This window comes from Bactrocera dorsalis, chromosome 4 (genome assembly GCF_023373825.1).
Source record: "Bactrocera dorsalis isolate Fly_Bdor chromosome 4, ASM2337382v1, whole genome shotgun sequence".
Taxonomy (NCBI): domain Eukaryota; kingdom Metazoa; phylum Arthropoda; class Insecta; order Diptera; family Tephritidae; genus Bactrocera; species Bactrocera dorsalis.
The window spans coordinates 72715647-72733180 of record NC_064306.1 but is presented as its reverse complement, the minus strand read 5'-3'; the positions used below and the strand labels follow the sequence as shown (position 1 = coordinate 72733180).

Genomic DNA, 17534 nt, shown 5'->3' with positions numbered 1-17534 from the left:
TAAACCAAAGACAAGGGACTCCCTAACTGTCAGTAGAAAGTGCAGTAAGAGGAGTAATTGATTTGCAGTTATGTGATTCAAGCACCAACAAAGCACAAACAGAAGCAGTTAAACAGACAGGCTGACATCATGCGATGAAGCTGCAGAGCCACCGCATTGTGAAGTGAGTAGCGTGAAAGCAAAAGTGTCACTTATCATGTGATTTATTATTGCCCGTCTAAGTAGTTGACACCAAATGTAATTCCACACACTAACACGCACAGTTTATAGCAGCCAGCGGTGCGTGAGCGCAGTAACATTCCGATGTAGCCGTCACTCCTGCGAGAAAGAGTCATCTGCAGGGTCTTTCATGATCTCTGTGTGCGCAAATGTTTAGCAAGTTCAAGTACGATGCAAATTTTATTCATTTCGCTGCCGTCGCTGCAATTACTTTACTTATGTAAGCCCTTATAGCTCGGAATTTCATATTTAGAAACTATGAATGAAACCACGACCTTGACTTCACATAAAAAGCTTCTTCACTACACCCATTTCTAATTTATCAGCTCGAAGAGCACAGTTGGTAATCACATTTGCTACAACGCTCATTCAACACACAATTTGTTTACTCAGCGCTGCCAACTTTGCTCCCTAATAAAAGTTCTAATTAAAAGAAAACAGAAGCAAATCTTTTAAAAGCTTATTAAAAACTAAAATTAAATAACACAATAAAATTATTTAATTTGAGGCATTTGGAAATGCGGGCTTCTACGCGGGCTGTAGAGGAAATGCGCAACGGAAACGGAAACTTGCTCTTAACCAACTCGCCAGCGCAGAGCAATGCCAAGCGAAATTCGCACAATAACACACGAACAAAAAGAAACTAAGTTAAACAAACACTCGTCAAGGTAGGACGCAGTTGCAATGGTGAACGCGAATGCTTTCATTAGCCCAACGATGCAGCTGCGCCTATTGTTATGCTACGTTTGCCGCATTTATCTTCCGCTGAGTCTTCTCATTGAGCTGTGCGCTTTTGTTGCTTTGTGGCTTTGTAAACCCACCAGTGCACTTGCATACACATCCCCATCCACATTCACACACACACTAGCGTTAGACATTCAATTACCACTTGAGTTGAGTAGCTGGCGCGACGACACTACGGGCATAATTAGAAGGCAATGCCACTTCGATGCTGCGTGGCGCTACAGTTTTCAAAGTCTGCTGCTCAGCCGCCAGCTCACTCACAACATACCAACAGACAAGCCAAAACACAAACCACTACTTAAATTCTTACGGAGGACTACAGAGTTTACACATGCGAGCTCTTGCAATATTTATCATTTCATTCAAGAAATTCGCGCCCTCTGCCTCAACACACACACATATGATGCTCGCAACCATATGCCTTACTTGTGGTTTTCCTTTCGCTTTTCCGCGTGTTCTTTCCTCATTTCACGCTGTCGCCGGAAACCACATGTCCTTGCTTTCTTATTCACCAACACACACAACTAAACATATTGTTGCCATTTACATTGCGACCATTTAAAAATCTAATATTGTGTTTATCTAACTAATTTAAAATTAAAGTAATTTCGAATAAATCAGCCATTCTACATTGTAATTTAATATTATTCCCTGATTACAAAACAAAAATATCGCTGCTGAACACTTTTTTCTCAGTAATATTGTATATCTTTGACTCTATTTTCTCTCAATTTTCATTCCTCAATCAATAAAACGACTAAATTTATTGCCTTTCCACTATTCAACGATTAATTTATTATTTCACTTTGTGGTTTCTTTTAGTTCCTTCACTTTGGCAATGCATTTCGGCTAGACATCTTTTGTTTCATCCAGCAAAATATTTTCTTTGCATTGCCTGTCATGTCCTTTGTTATATTTGTTTGTCTGATCGGCTGGAAATTTAATGAACTCAGCGTCTAGGTTATCTGAGGTAATCCGGTGGCGGTGACTTTAGTAATTTTATTCAAAGTCGATTTCATGAATATTTATGAAGTCACTAAAGGTTTCACGCCGAACAAGTTTACAAGCTTTCACTTTTCATAAGCTTCTTTTCTTGCCATTATTTACTGCCGAAATATGTTCATTTTTGCATTTGAATATAGAAGGAAAGTTCATATAACTTTGCCCAAGTCTACAAAAAGGAAAACTTCTACAAAGAGTGATTCTCTCTTATCAATATCATGAGTGAATGTTTATTATACGAAATTATACTCAAACTCATCTCAGATTGTTCGCAGAGACCTGCTCTCTGTCTGAATACAGGGAACACAGCAGCAATGGGCACCTGTGGACTAAGAATCTTTAAAAAATGGGGTAGCTTCGCCTTTTGTTTGGCGTACCATAGTTATTACCTAAGCCACTAAACTACAATGACCAAAATCTTTTAGAACAAACACCTTTGGCACCCCATCGACTCTGATCCATATAACTGTTAGAAACTATTAAGTAAAAGTGCGATAAATCAAGAACTCCCGATATGGTATGGAAGGGCTTTAAAGGAGCCGAGGTCAAAATTGTTGCGGTTTGGCTCCTAACAGTGTATCTTTTTGCCTAAAATTAATAAATTCGGGCCAAAACTTGTCCTAGCCCCCATATAACTAATATCAGGGTTTTCGAACCATCTGGCTAACTTTACTTCATATGATTGATGATAGTATGTGAGGTACCATAATGAATATCAGGGAACATTTTATTAGCAAGTAGCAAGCAAGTGATAGTAAACAAGTAAGGAAGGGCTAACTTCGGGTGTCACCGAACATTTTATACTCTCGCATGATAAAGTGATAATCGAGATTTCATTATCCGTCATTTACATATTTTTTTTTATTTTGCTGTAAAATTAATTAGAATTAAATTCTGAGAGATTTACCGATATTTTCGGTGAAAAATTAGGTTAGGTTAGGTTAGGCACTGAGTTCTTCGTGTTCGATATCAGGGACCTTGAAAAGTTATAGTCCGATCACGACAATTTTTCCACAAGGGATACCTCAGCTCAAATACCGTATTTGTGTAAAGTTTTATTCCTCTATCATCATTGGTTCCTAATGTATATATTATACAGAGATGGAATTCAAAATAGCGTTATATTGGAAGAAGGCGTGGTTGTGAACCGATTTCACCCATATTTCGTACATGTCATCAGGGTGTTAAGGAAATATTATATACCGAATTTCATTGAATTCGGTCTAGTAGTTCCTGAGATATGGTTTTTGGTCCATAAGTGGGCGACGCCACGCCCATTTTCAATTTTTAAAAAAAGGCTCGTTGCAGCTTCCTTCTGCCATTTCTTCCGTAGAATTTAGTGTTTCTGACGTTTTCTGTTAGTCGGTTACCACACTTTTAGTGATTTTCAACATAACCTTTGTATGGGAGGAGGGCGTGGTTACTATCCGATTTCTTCCATTTTTGAACTGTATATGGAAATGCCTGAAGGAAACGACCCTACAGAGTTTGGTTGACATAGCTAGAGTAGTTTCCGAGATATGTACAAAAAACTTAGAAGGGGGCGGGCCACGCCCACTTTTCCAAAAAAATTGGGTCCAAATATGCCCGATTTTGCCCATCTTCGAACTTAACCTTCTTATGGAGCCAAGAAATACGTGTACCAAGTTTCATCATGATGTTTCAATTTTTACTCAAGTTACAGCTTGCACGGACGGACGGACAGACAGACATCCGGATTTCACCTCTACTCGTCACCCTGATCCCTTTGGTATATATAACCCTATATCTGACTCTTTTAGTTTTAGGACTTACAAACAACCGTTATGTGAACAAAACTATAATACTCTCTTTAGCAACTTTGTTGCGAGAGTATAAAAATTATAAAATCGGGTCGATATTACCCCCAGGCTCCCATATATTACATATGTATAATGATTTTCGTTTTTCTAACAAACCTTTTGTTGAATATGTCAGCCAGTGTATGAGTCGATTCTCAGGTTGACGTTTTGTGCCATAAAGTATTTCTCCAGTTTTGATTTCAACACATTGCAAGAGTATAAAAGCTTTGGTTGCACCCACAATTTGCCCTTCCTATTTGTTTCTCATATTTCTTTATACATTTCGATAGACTTTTAAATATATATGTATTTCGAAAGAGGAAAATTTACCCAAGGATTATTTAATGCACACAATTTAGTAGCTAATGTAATGCAAATTCATTTGAATTCCACCATTCTACTCATGATATAAAAAAAAACATCACAATTTAAGCAAACTGCGTGTGGGCAAATACTGTGACGTTGTTATTATACTTTTTTAAATCAATGCTAGCAAATAAATTTGCAACCTCCCCAATATATCTATGTGCAAATTAAGCAATAAATTTCACGTTAACACCCAGAAGCATTAACTAAAAATTGTTGTTTGAAATTGAAAGCAGAATTCCAAAAGCAAATATTCACAATTGTATCTACAAAATAGCAAACATTCGACTTTCGACCTCGCACTGAAAGTAAACAAAAAATAGATTTATTATATCAATTGTAGGCGGAGGAGGCATCACGTAGCTTTCCTATACTGCAGAGCTTACATAATCAAAAGTATTTTTATTTTCCACTTCGGCACAACTTACTGATAATGCATCAATTTTCTACGTGCTTTCTGCTTGACCATATGTGTTGAAGGGCGTCCAGCATGACGTATGAGTAACATTCTGTAAAGACATATTGGTCTATTTCATGCAATCTTAGTAAAGCAATGAAGAAGCCCATCGAAGTAATTGCTGATTGGACTTACTAACTCTTGGTGCACGTGCTGTTTTATATTACCGTAAATTACGTGATCTGTTGATATTACATAGAGGCACGTCTGTGCGTGTATGTATGTATTACGAAATAACTTTTCCTTATCTTTCACTTGTTAACTTTTTTGAAACCGCATTTCGGGGCATACATGACTTAAGATGAGTTTGTGGCAATGAATCACTGCATACATACACTAACACCAATTAATATTCAGTTTCATGGCAATTTCGCCACTATTGTGAAAGCTTGTAAATGAATTAATTATTAATGTGTAAGGAAGGGTTAAGTTCGAGTGCAACCGTACGTTTTATACTCTCGCAACTTGAAGGAAAATATCTTAAGGTGCAAAACGTAATCCAGAAGATCCTTCATCGACATAACGATTTGTTAGAAAAACGAAAATCATTTTACATATCCAGTATATGGGAGTTGGGGGTAGTATTGAACAATACCGCATACTATTAGCATGTCACATTGACCGATATTTGCGGTAAAAAGTCAACTATAGGTTTGGAACCCAGAAATATTCGGAATCTAGGGGCTTTAATAGTTTCTGAACAATATTTGATCATAAGGTGCCATACTCCAAAGTGGAAGATTTAAGTAGAATTTAAAAAATATGGGAAGTAGGCGTGGTTATAGTCTGACATCATCCATTTTTGCGCCCTTGCTCCTGCTAAGCTTTCTCAAAACTCGGCAATTATTTATATAAACATAACTCTATATCTAACTCGATTACTTTTAGGTGAAAAGTATTATAATCTGCAGCAACATGTTGCAAGAGTACAAAAATTTAATATTGTTGGTAAAAATATGAAATAAAATATTGCAACAATATTTTTGTGAACAGGTATTTATAAAACTGCCAAGGACTAATTAAGTTTATTTCTGAACAATTGATTTGTTGCTGTGTTTACTATGATCAACAGCCTAAAGCAACGAAAAATTACTAATTACCAACGTGCCATTCGCTTTTCCGTGTCAGCACATCCTTCACAACACTCACACAGAGCAATATGAGCTCACTATCCGCATATGTCTTCCGTTTGCTTGGAGTAATTTATTTATGATATAATATATGCTTTCGATGCCAGAATGGCTACCACTAATTATATTTTTTATTGATTATCACTTTAAAGCCTTTTTACTATCCGCCGATTTATTCATTATGCATAGTACTTGTAAATATGTGTACACAAATAAACGTGCTTCTAAATTTTATAAATTCTCGCAATAATATTCGATATGCATTATGTTACAAGAAAGGAACGTAAGTTAGTGACAAATGGAAACCACACCTTTGTTGATAAACATACACATATTTACATGCAAGAACATCCGTGGAAGGAATGCTAGGTGCACTCTGCTTACTTTTCTCCCGCTCCGATCAGCTCTCACGATGACAACCCAAAAGTGAGGTATGTGAAAGGGTGTTAAAGCGTATGTGCATGTACTATGTTTGCTGTCAATCGACACCGTCACGTACACAAACAATTCGCTTAATGGATATTTACTGCAGATGTTTCTAAGCATGCTAATCTCGATTTTATTTCCAAAAACCAGATTTGTGTCGCAACGCTTTGCGCAGATTGATGGTGCGGCTTTTATTGCCAGTCATTGCACATTTTCATATATTTTGTGCTAAAACCTCACACTTCAAGGCAATAAAGCCCACTCTTGCTATACTTCACTCAAAATGTTTATTTTGAATTACAAACATGTAAAGCAAATGAGCCTTTTCAACTTCATTATTTCCATTCAATGACTGCCCACACACTTTCTACCAAAAAGTGAAAAATTGTCACGCATACAAATTTGTCTTTGTACTTGCTGTTGGTTAAGCCTTTCTCCGAGTCCATCAAAATAGCACACGACAATTCAAATTGTGCCAATATTTCAGCAATTTACATAAAAATTCACTTAACTGCATTGATAATAAAGCGGAGGAAAACGGTTTGAACCCAACAACGAGTAATTGGTTAATGAGTGAATGCCGCTGTCAGCTCAAATGCCAAATATTTTGCAAAAGTATGCCTGTATGTATGAAGGTATTAGAATGTGAAAATGAGTTATGCAACCGAAAACGAACTTAACGGTACAAAATTAAATGAGCACTAAAATAAGGAGTATTATTAATCCAAAACTGAGTTTATTGAGTATACTATTGGTACACAACATTTGCTTTTGACCTATTTTTAGCAAAGATTGCGGTACTCGCATCTACGCGATTCAGTTAAATCCATCTAAAGTTTTTCAGCACATTATCAAGCAAATATAATATAAACTTAGAATGTCTAGCCTGATAAATTACAATTATGGATATCATAAAATTTTAATAGAATTCAAAATTTTCTCAGAGGCGTGAAATTATTCGCGCAGCATCGCCATAACTTTCTGTGTTTCACTGTCCACATACACTTTGTAAATACAAATGAAGAGCAGAGTATGAGTACAATCATAAAGATAAGTAAAACGCTAATAAAGATGCGTCTGAAGTCCACCAGGCGGCTGAGGAACGTGAACATTACTAAGAGGTTCCAGATTGAATGAAAAGCACAAGTATATAAATGCTAAATGTATGTGGAGAGGGAGTAGAAGATACTTGCAAACAAAATGAATGAAAATATTTCAAAGTCACTGATTTCCTCTTGACTTTCGCACTATGTGCTGCTAGACTGAGAAGCAGCACGTGACAGGCATACAAATGCCGTTAAGTGCGTAGATATATGTACGTTCATATATCACTTCAAGTGTGCTTTGTGGTCACATGCGTGTAACACAGTGAGGCGAAGCGAAGGTTGCTGATTTGCAGGTGACAAATTTGTTGGAGACACACCCGGCGTTGAAGGAAAACTTGCTGGCGATATTCAGAGGCCGTAGTTCATGCTAACGAAGGTCACATGGACAGCTTAGTGCTGTGGAATGGTAGAAGTTAAGAGGAACATGAAAAAATAATCTAAGGATAATATCGTTGATATACCAATATCGATAATATAATGATTATATTTTGGGCGCACAACACTCGCTTTGCTTAAATTATCGTTGGTAAAACAATGAAATCCGAGGCTTATAGCTGATTTTCATTGGGGGTGTTTTTTTACGTGGCGGGTCCCAAACCCAGCGCACAACCCTATGCAGGGGATGTTTCGCTTTCTCACGTTAGCTCGCCTTCAAACGGATGTTCTTAGGCTACCCAGAGGATACTTGGTCAAAGACCGGAAGTCGTGAGCTGCTTGAGTCACATGTAAAAGAATCGTTTCTGGCCACTCCCAAGTGAATGGCAATCAGAGAACTTTCCTCACTTGCGTGAACTTCTACACGGCGAATATCGCATTCGATGGAACGATGAGCTGTACGAGATATACGACGACATTGACATAGTTCAGCGAATTAAGAGACAGCGGCTACGATGGCTAGGTCATGTTGTCCGGATGGATGAAAACACTCCGGCTCTGAAAGTATTCGACGCAGTACCCGCCGCGGGAAGCAGAGGAAGAGGAAGACCTCCACTCCGTTGGAAGGACCAAGTGGAAAAGGACCTGGCTTCGCTTGGAATATCCAATTGGCGCCACGTAGCGAAGCGAAGAAACGACTGGCGCGCTATTGTTAACTCGGCTATCATCGCGTAAGCGGTGTCTACGCCAGTAAAGAAGAAGAAAACAATGAAATAATCTTCATTGCAAATTTGTGTTAACAAAGCCTTAGACAAATTACTCGGACATACGAGCACTATCCAATAATAATAAAACAACGATGTACAAAATTATTCTGATTTTTGAAGATAATATGTCAACAGCTGTCACCGGCAGCAAACTTGATTACATTTCATGTGCTTATGTAGAAACAATTACATCAGCACACACACACAAGAATTCATAGCTGATTGTTTTCTGTATTTACCTGGAATTCATTTCATTTCATATCTGCTTATAAAAAATATTGAAAATTTGTTTGTGTTTGTTTGCACAGGGCTGATTGTTCCTAGAGTCATTGTAAATAAGGCATTCTCATAAATTTCAACTTTTTTCTTCATACACATGCCAGAGCTTATTTTAGAGCATTTTTCTTTTATTCTCATTAATACCAGCTCTTTTCGGTTTTTGTGCCAAACTCCGGCATGCTTTATTAATGTAAAAGAAATATACACGGCTTTAGTATCCAACTGAGCTTTGCATTATTCTGACTGGTCAAAGCCTCTCTATAGTTTGATTGTAGTGGCAGTAGCTGAGCTGTAAAAGCACAAAATTTTATCATGAATAGCAACAGCAATAATAACACAAATACACATACATTCTGCTTTCCATTTTCGTGCTGACACAACTCTGCCTTTTTCCTTTCTATAAAGCGTTAATGTAAATGTCTGTGCTGTCATTTTAAAATAATGTGAGTGGTCTTACGTCCCGGTTGTTGCTTCTTAAATTATCTTATTTTTTGGAAATTTCTTTTCTCATATTCCAAGTTTCAAATACCTTCATAGCATATTTTCAGGCGTCCGAGCGTCATAAGAAGCAAAAATGCTTTTCATACCATTTCATGTCAACCGACCAATGTAGAGGGAATAAGGTTCCGATCCTAAAACATACAGCCGAAGAGGTCCACATACAGAAAAGTCCTTTTTGCATAGTTTTATATTTTCGCGCTTGCACAGCTCCCTAGTTTGTGGTTTGCCTTTGTGTTAGTGTACACAATGCTCACGCCAAATTCACACTTTGTATTTTTTAGCTACGCCTTTTTGGGTAGTAACATAAAGGAATACCACCGACCTGTATGTGTTATTTATGGGCATACACCGGTTTATTCACACTTAAATGTAGACTAAAAATGAAAACTGAGCAAAATTTAACCAAAGGAATTGAATTTTTAAAACTTTAGAAAGGTTTAATCTGCAGTTTTTTCCACTGAGACACCCACAAAAGGACTGAAAATGCCCATAGGGCTGTTTATTTCAAATTGTGAGATTTTCAAACAATCTGACTAACGAGTGGGTATAATGGAAGTATTTTTTGCTACAATTTGTTTACTATGAGTAAATAAAATGGAACTTTACATTGCTTATTTACTGTTAACCATCCCTTAACTATCTCGTTTGCTTTAAACCCCTTTTTATCTAGTGCCCTTCATAAACTATATTTAAATTTATGTAAATAATCGTTATCCAAAAGGAGGAGTACAGCTGTGTTTAAATTTCATTCAGCTGTTGAACTTTAAAACCGTTTGTGAGAAATATACCTTTTCAAATGTTAACTGTTATCAATGAAGGTACAAACATCCACCTTTGCATATGCGGTCACTCTCCAATTGCTAAAAGAAAAAACTGAAATTTACATAAAATTGTAGAGGCTCCACTTTGTACGAGTAAAACCAAATGAATGCCACCAATCAGCCGCTCTGCTATCGTTTTAACAGCTTTTGTTTTTGTTACTGGTTCAGCTGCGCAGTGCTAACGATAACAAGTTCCACAGTGACGCTAACGCCAATGGCAATAGAAAACAGCTATGAGTGCCGTAAAATCAAAATAAAGCAACCGCAAAGCAAAGCCACAGTCAAACGGCACGCGGCTCTGCATCCTCGGTGGTGTTCCATCTACTCGCACTTCCGCTAGCACAACGGTCAGTGTAACGGAAATCACCCCACACGCGTAGTGACGAAGCGAATTTATTATATATGGGAATGTGGATGTGAATTGTGTGTGTGTTAACCTACATAAAAGCCTATGCTCGATGTTCAACGTTTGCACCTTTCGTCGCCATTGATGCGAGTTTTGCCACACCACGCGTCGCTTTCAGAAGCAAAAATAAACAAACAGAAGTACGGACAGACACAAGCCAGCACACAGCTGTGGTAGATATTAAGGAGGCAGCGTCAAAACGCATTCCGAAGTTACACATACGCCCCGCTGCACCGACCAACGCTTCAATCTAAGCGATCATTTGAGTTGTTACTTTTGTTGATGATGGTGTTGCGGCACGCAAAATAAGTAATTTTAAAGTCTCATGTGGGAAATGGTCAACTAAGTAGCATCAGCGCAAGTAGGCATGTCGCCTCACCAAAAAAACAAAGATGAAGCGGCACAAAACTAATTACCATCGAAACGCACAAAATAAGAAAAGTATCTGAGAGGATAAGAAAAGTATCTGAGAGGATGCGTTTTTTCTGAAATTTTACTTCACTTTGGCAAATAAATTGCATGAAAGTTGGCGCGGAGATTTCGATCTTGGCATTCCACGCGATGAGTTTTGCCGGCAGTAATTTCTTTCTAAAATAAAAAAATCATTTCAATTGTGGTGGCTGACACTCAAAACAAAATTATATGCTACTTATTGCATTTTTCCCTTTTTCCAAGTATTTCATTCGTGGCTTTGTTGTCGTTTCTCGGTTTTTAGTTTCATGCAACGGAGGGCCCCTAATGAGTTGAGTTGCATAACAAATATAATGAGCACACTGACGATGAAGTACAAATGAAAAAGTGTTGAAAAACTTGTCATGCAACTTCCGGGAAGTTTCACGCCACAATAACAGCAATAACAAAAACAAGTAAGGAAGCGTTAAGTTCGGATGTAACAGAACAAATCTTGCAACTTGCAAGAATTAAAGCCAGAAGCCGCAATATCAAATATATATGTATCTCACACATTGACCGATATTCGCGCTAAAAAGTCAGCTATAAGTACTAGCGGGGGCGTGGTACTTTTTCTTGCGGGAAACATGTGTACCAAGTTGCATCAAGATATCTCAATTTTTACTCCCCTTACAGATTGCAAGGACGGACGGACGGACAGACAGGCAGATAGTCACCCAGGTTTCAACTCATTTTGTCACTCTAATCATTTAGACATATAAAACCCTATATGTAAAGCTTTAGGTGATACGTACAACCATTAGGTGGACAAAACTATTGCACCTTGTGCCAACATATTGCACGAGTATAAAAGGATGAGAGCAAAATGGCAAACCACAATCTCATGATTGCGTTAAGTGAAAATAAAGGCAAAACAGAGACCATAAAATTTACGAAATAAAGATAATAAATAACTGTAAACCTTTTCGGCTAATTGCTACTTAATTACTTTTAGCAGAAATAGGGAAAAGGCAAGTGGAATAATGCAACGTAATTTTCTAAAGTTACTGTGCCAAAGGATCCTCACTCGCTTAGGATATTAATTTTATTTTCACTCAACAAACTCTTTTATTTTAAGAACAACAACAGTGTAGAAATCTGATCCCAAACAAACTCGAGTTGTAAGATGTCCGAAAGAATTGTCACATTACCCCAAAATTATTTTCAGTTTCATGTGAAAGAAATTCCCCAACATTTTTACTTCTTTGCGTCACAACGAATCTTAAATACGACAAGAATTCGCCAGTGCTTCAAGGCAACTCGAGCGTTTTGGATAAACGAATTTTAAATTTTTGCCTAAACTCTGTGGCCATACCAGGATGAAATATCCGCCCGAATTCTTTGCTTGCACAAGACCTCCGCTCTTCTTCATTTTTGGCATATTTGCATTTAAATTATTCGCTCAGAATTTGTTATCATTTTGCTCATCTTTATGAAATCAAGCTATATTCTGGCGTTGCAAGTCCTCAGCAGCAAATGAAATGTGTTGCCACAACACAACAACACACGTGGTCATATAATGACGAATTTTCCTCTCAGCACACTCAGACGGTTCGTTGTTTCTCTAACTACTTAGCTTAGTAATAACAACTGCAGTCTCCAACAATTGGTTCTCATACAACCTCTGAATGTGACCGTCGCACAGTGTATCGTTTAATACAAGCTAGGGGGACAAAAATATTTTAGTTTGAAATTTAATTGTTTTGGTCGTGTTAATTAATGATTTTAAGTTTCATTGAAAAATTATATATTTTTTTTTAGATTTACGAATAGAAAACAAAAAATTGTGTAAAAAATTTATTAAATAATTTTTTTTTAATTTCAGAACATACAATAACATTTACTTGGATGTATAAAATACGTACTAATACATAAGTCCATTACATTACAACTAATGAAAAACGCGATGATATAAAAATAACAATAACACACAGCAACAAAATGTTTAATACTATATACTATATCACTAACCAAGATATGCTCATCTGCAGGGTAACACAAATTTTTAGACTTACGTAAACTAAAATAGGATGGAAAAACTTTATGTCCTGCCTTCAATGACCATTTTCTCGTCTGTTTATAGGAGTAACATAATAAGCTAATGCCTCAACATTCGCATGTGTCGATTTGAAAAAAAAATAATTAAAAATTGTAAAGATGGGATAAAAAAAGTTGCATACGTTTAAAACTTGAAAATCTAAACGCAAAGTCGATGCCGAATGTGGCTTCAACAAATGTGCCTTCGGCGAAACAGCGTTGCTCTCTTTGTCTCACAACTTTGTTCGCCATATGAAATAAAAGCAATATTAAATATGGTTGATTGTCGTTTGTTCTTCTTTTTTAAGAGTTTTTCGATATTTCTGATACAGTTTTAAAGGCAAATCGTAGATATCCATGACAGTATACCGAAAAAGCATATGATGTAACTTCTACCAACATTTTGACAGCAGGCTTACCATATTTTATCCATATACATACATATGATTAGCTGAGCAACCAAAAGAAAACCCCAAAATTAAAGCCCGCCGTCAAGCAGAATTTATTAAAATTTAAAATTTTGACCCACAAAAAGGTAGATACGGGTTTTTTGCACAATATCGGGGATTATAGGGTGTACGGTAGCCACGTCATTAAATATCCTAAGGTTCTTCCTCTTTGTACAGCTTCGGGTGACACAAGTTCTTGAGAGAGAACAAGTGATTTATCAATTTTTGAGTCTTTCACAGAAGACCTGGCTAATACTATATGATAAAATTGGGATGAAAAATTTGTGAAGCACTCCGGTACCCATTCTACTTCGCATGAGGATAAACCGACGTCCAACCAATGACACATTTGTCGAAAACTAAAGCGACAAATTGAATTAAACAGATGTCAAATTAGTGAAGAGAAAATTTATAAAAATTTGCGAATCTGATTCTGTTAAATGGCTCCAACTTCAGCAGAAACTGTGTGAATTCCCCAAAGCAGGCGCAGCTTTACTGTTTTGTGAAAACATTGTCAACACCAAAGCAAACGAGCATGTTGTTATTATTGGGGTTTATTTATTTACAGCACGCCAACAAGGGGCAATTTGCAAACATTTTGCAACGACGAATTTTGTCGACGCTAACGATTTTTGTGCCGCAATTATTCGCCGAGCTTATGCAATAACAACAACGGGAGCCAACGCAGTTGCGAGCAAATCAAAAAGCGCACTAACAATTTCGGACGAAATTTTCCGGTTATTTGCGAAAATCATTGTGGCAACCCTAATTAGCCACAAAGTTCGAGGGTTGCGATATTGTACGATGTACATTCCGTATGATCGTGAGTGTATATGTGTGATCTCGTGTCCTTCAGCATTTTAGTCGTTCTTAATTTACGGCCTAATTGCATAGTCGTTTTGTGGTTCAGGTTTTTGAATGTATAAATATTTATTTTTTCGTTAGTTTTAATATGAAAATACATTACTTTCCACCGAAGCTGTCAAATGGAAAATCTCTGGTCAAATCGTTGCCTAAAATTTGCATTTTTGTATGCCACTTTTCGCACTCTTCTATTTCTCTATGATTCTTTGCCTCCCAGATTATTAATTGTTCTATGGAAAATTAAATTTTTTCTCAAAAACCCAACACCATAAAAACCACCTACACACATATTACCACCAAAGAAAAAATAATTATTTTCAAATCAAATTAAAAATGAGAATAATTCTGCGGCAAAGAGTCCATTTAGAATGTTGCGCTGGTTTTAGTGTAGCAATTGAGGCAATTTAATTAGGTAGGACAACGTGTGATCCCAGCAGAGGTCACAACCTACAATAAAAAATACCACAACACACATTCACACTCGTCAGACAAAACTAAACCGAATCAAACGCACATCAATAAAAGCCGAAAATATCAAATTAATAACGAAGCATTATATAAATAAAACACAGCAAAATAAGCAAACTGAGGGTCAAAATATAAATTTATTCAAATCTGGGCATGTGCGAGCGTCAAATAGTTCGATTAGAGACGCATTAATCTTCAGCGTCGGCAAATCTTCTGTCCAAGGACGAATGTCAACATCTATTACGGACATACTTACGGAGAGACAGCAAATAAATATAATATGTGTGCAAGTGGCGGGAGAAATAAGATCTTGCATTTGTAAGAGGCAATATTGAATACTAAATTTTGGTTAACCATAGAGCGCTTTATGATATTTCACTTTCTTTTCATTCGCTTCATAGGGCGTGATGTGATGATTGTGTGCCCTAAATTTATTGCTTTCTTCTGGCTTACAAAACTCATTGCTGGACGCTTGAATAATTGCCTTCATATGACCAGGCGAAACTCTCATATTGGTCTAGATTTGAGCTGGTGAGAAATCTGCCATCAGAGCGTGATGCAGTGGTCTTTACTGTGATAAAACTTAATATATTTTGGCCATATATGTACACTTGAAAATCCCTAATCCCAACCAAAATGTGTTATAACAAGTAAAGAAGAGTAGAGTTCGGATATAACTGAACATTTCATATTCTTGCAAGAATAAAAGCTAGGCAAGTACCTTGTTAGTCATATGGGGTCTAGGGCGAGTTTTGCAGGAATGATAAAGAGCGGGGTAAAATATAGCATCGTTTGCTGCCCCTATCGGTCTACTTTTGTAGAGTCCTATTGAAAAACCCTAACAATGGAAATCCTATTCAAATCAATATTATGCGATTGATAAAAATGTCAAAATCCTGGAGTATAGGCTCAATTAACTTTTAAAGAAAGGAGAAGAAGAAGAAAGCGAAAATAACTGACGTTTGCATCCAAATCTTCAGCTCTCTTCTCGCCTGGTAAGGCTTGATATGACAAAGAGTGGCAATCCAAATAAAAAGCTAGAAGGGAAAGTGCTCAAACCGTGTATCAAACAAAAGAAGACAGTTCAACGAAGTAAAGAGAGAAACATTCAAACAATTTCAATTACATTTTAGCGACAAATCTGCAATTCACTTAAACGGCTAAGCGGCTTTTAGCGAAATTGATGTTGGATTTAATGTACTCACACCCTCAAGCAGGCGCTTACAAATATGATTTATATTCTTTTAAATCTTCGTACTCCTTCTTTCCAATGCTCATACAGTTCTGTAACTGAAGAAATCACATTTTTAATTTGGGTGGGAGTGTGACGCTGCGTATGAGTGACATTAAATGCTTGTTACTTAAGTACGCATGCTTGCAATTGTAACTGTTCATGAATGATTGATGTAAGTTTGTTTGTGCGTGACGTACTATTCGCACTTAGAAACCATTTACCTTATTATTCCCACAATAACAACAACAATCATGGCAGCAATTTTGTTCTCATTTCTTCACATTTCCACAATTACCGATCACTCATTTATGAATTATGGCGTGTAAATTGCACACAAGCTAAACGAAATGTGGCACATGTACCAAAAAGCTTCTCAAATACCTGCTTGTATGTATATTGTACATTCTCGAAGTCGCTTTGTTCGTTTTGAATTCGAAAAATATGAAGTGGGCGCAAGGGCTAATGCCGCTCGTTTGTGGAATTTTAGAACTTTCCTCCGCCTTGCAGACCATCTCCGATGTGCCGGTTCCATTTGTAATAGTTTGTAAGTCACGTTTCTCTGTTGCGGTCACCATCCGCTACTCCTTTGCCACAACTCACGATGAAATGCCTGCCGTCACTCAGCTTGCAGCACTGCCTTCTTGTAATTTGTCTCTTTCGACGATTGTTCTAGCGCTGGTTATTTGTTCAAGCATATTGGCGAGTCTTTATTTTCGTTTGCTTTGCCAAAATTGCTTTTTGCGGAAAATAGAAACCTCTTTTTCCGTTCCCAATAATAGAAATATGCCCATATTTGTCACAGATTGCCCACTGGTGAGGAAGAGCGTGTCTGTATGTTCTAGAATTCCACAATCACTTGCCTCCCCATCATTTGTTTGCAGCCGCTTCCATTTGTGCACAAAAAAATTAGATCCAAATAAACAAAAACTGACCCGGCAGGCTTTTCAAATTAGGAAAATAATCACGTCTCTAATGCAGTGCTGGTCGCCATCTACTTATTTCTCGACCAAGTTCCCGTTTAAAGCTCTCCTCAAACATTTCTCTTTTTCCTCTGCATCATTCATATGGCATTAGTGTCTTCGTCGAACCCGCTCACATGTTAATACTATGCAGTCGCTGAAATCTAAATTAGTGTCTAAAAGCGACTGAAAGTGAGTGCTTGCATAAGCGCTATTCTCCCTTCCATATTCCTTAAGTTCGTTCAAGCAATTTGTCCGCTTTGCATACCGCTTATGATTTGGCGGTTGCGCCAAATGCTCTGTGATTACTTCTGGCAACACATGTACTTAGGAAATTGCATTTTAGCGCAGCAAACAATGCAACATTGCGCTATTAATAATGGGTTGCCAAAATTAGGCCGGCATAACAAATCTTAAATAAAAGCGTTTGATTTTTGTTGTAATTTAGAGCGAATTTGCTGTGCAATCCATCGAGAAGCACCGGAGCAGTCATAAAAACATTGACTATGTGATTGCTGTCCTAATTTAACAATTTTTAATTTAGACGGCAATGAAGCAACGAGTAATGGTAAAACATGGTTTAACATAATAAAGTATATTAAAGGATAACTGTTAACCTAAAATATACTCACAAGTCCCAGTTATGGTTTTTAA

The 17534-nt window shown here is 37.2% G+C and overlaps 1 protein-coding gene across 9 annotated transcripts in view; it reads left to right on the top strand.

The window, feature by feature from the left end:
• LOC105231402 (neuronal acetylcholine receptor subunit alpha-7) overlaps positions 1-17534 on the top strand; it is a 193922-nt gene that overhangs the window by 32513 nt on the left and 143875 nt on the right. The gene's annotated exons all lie outside the window — the stretch shown is intronic.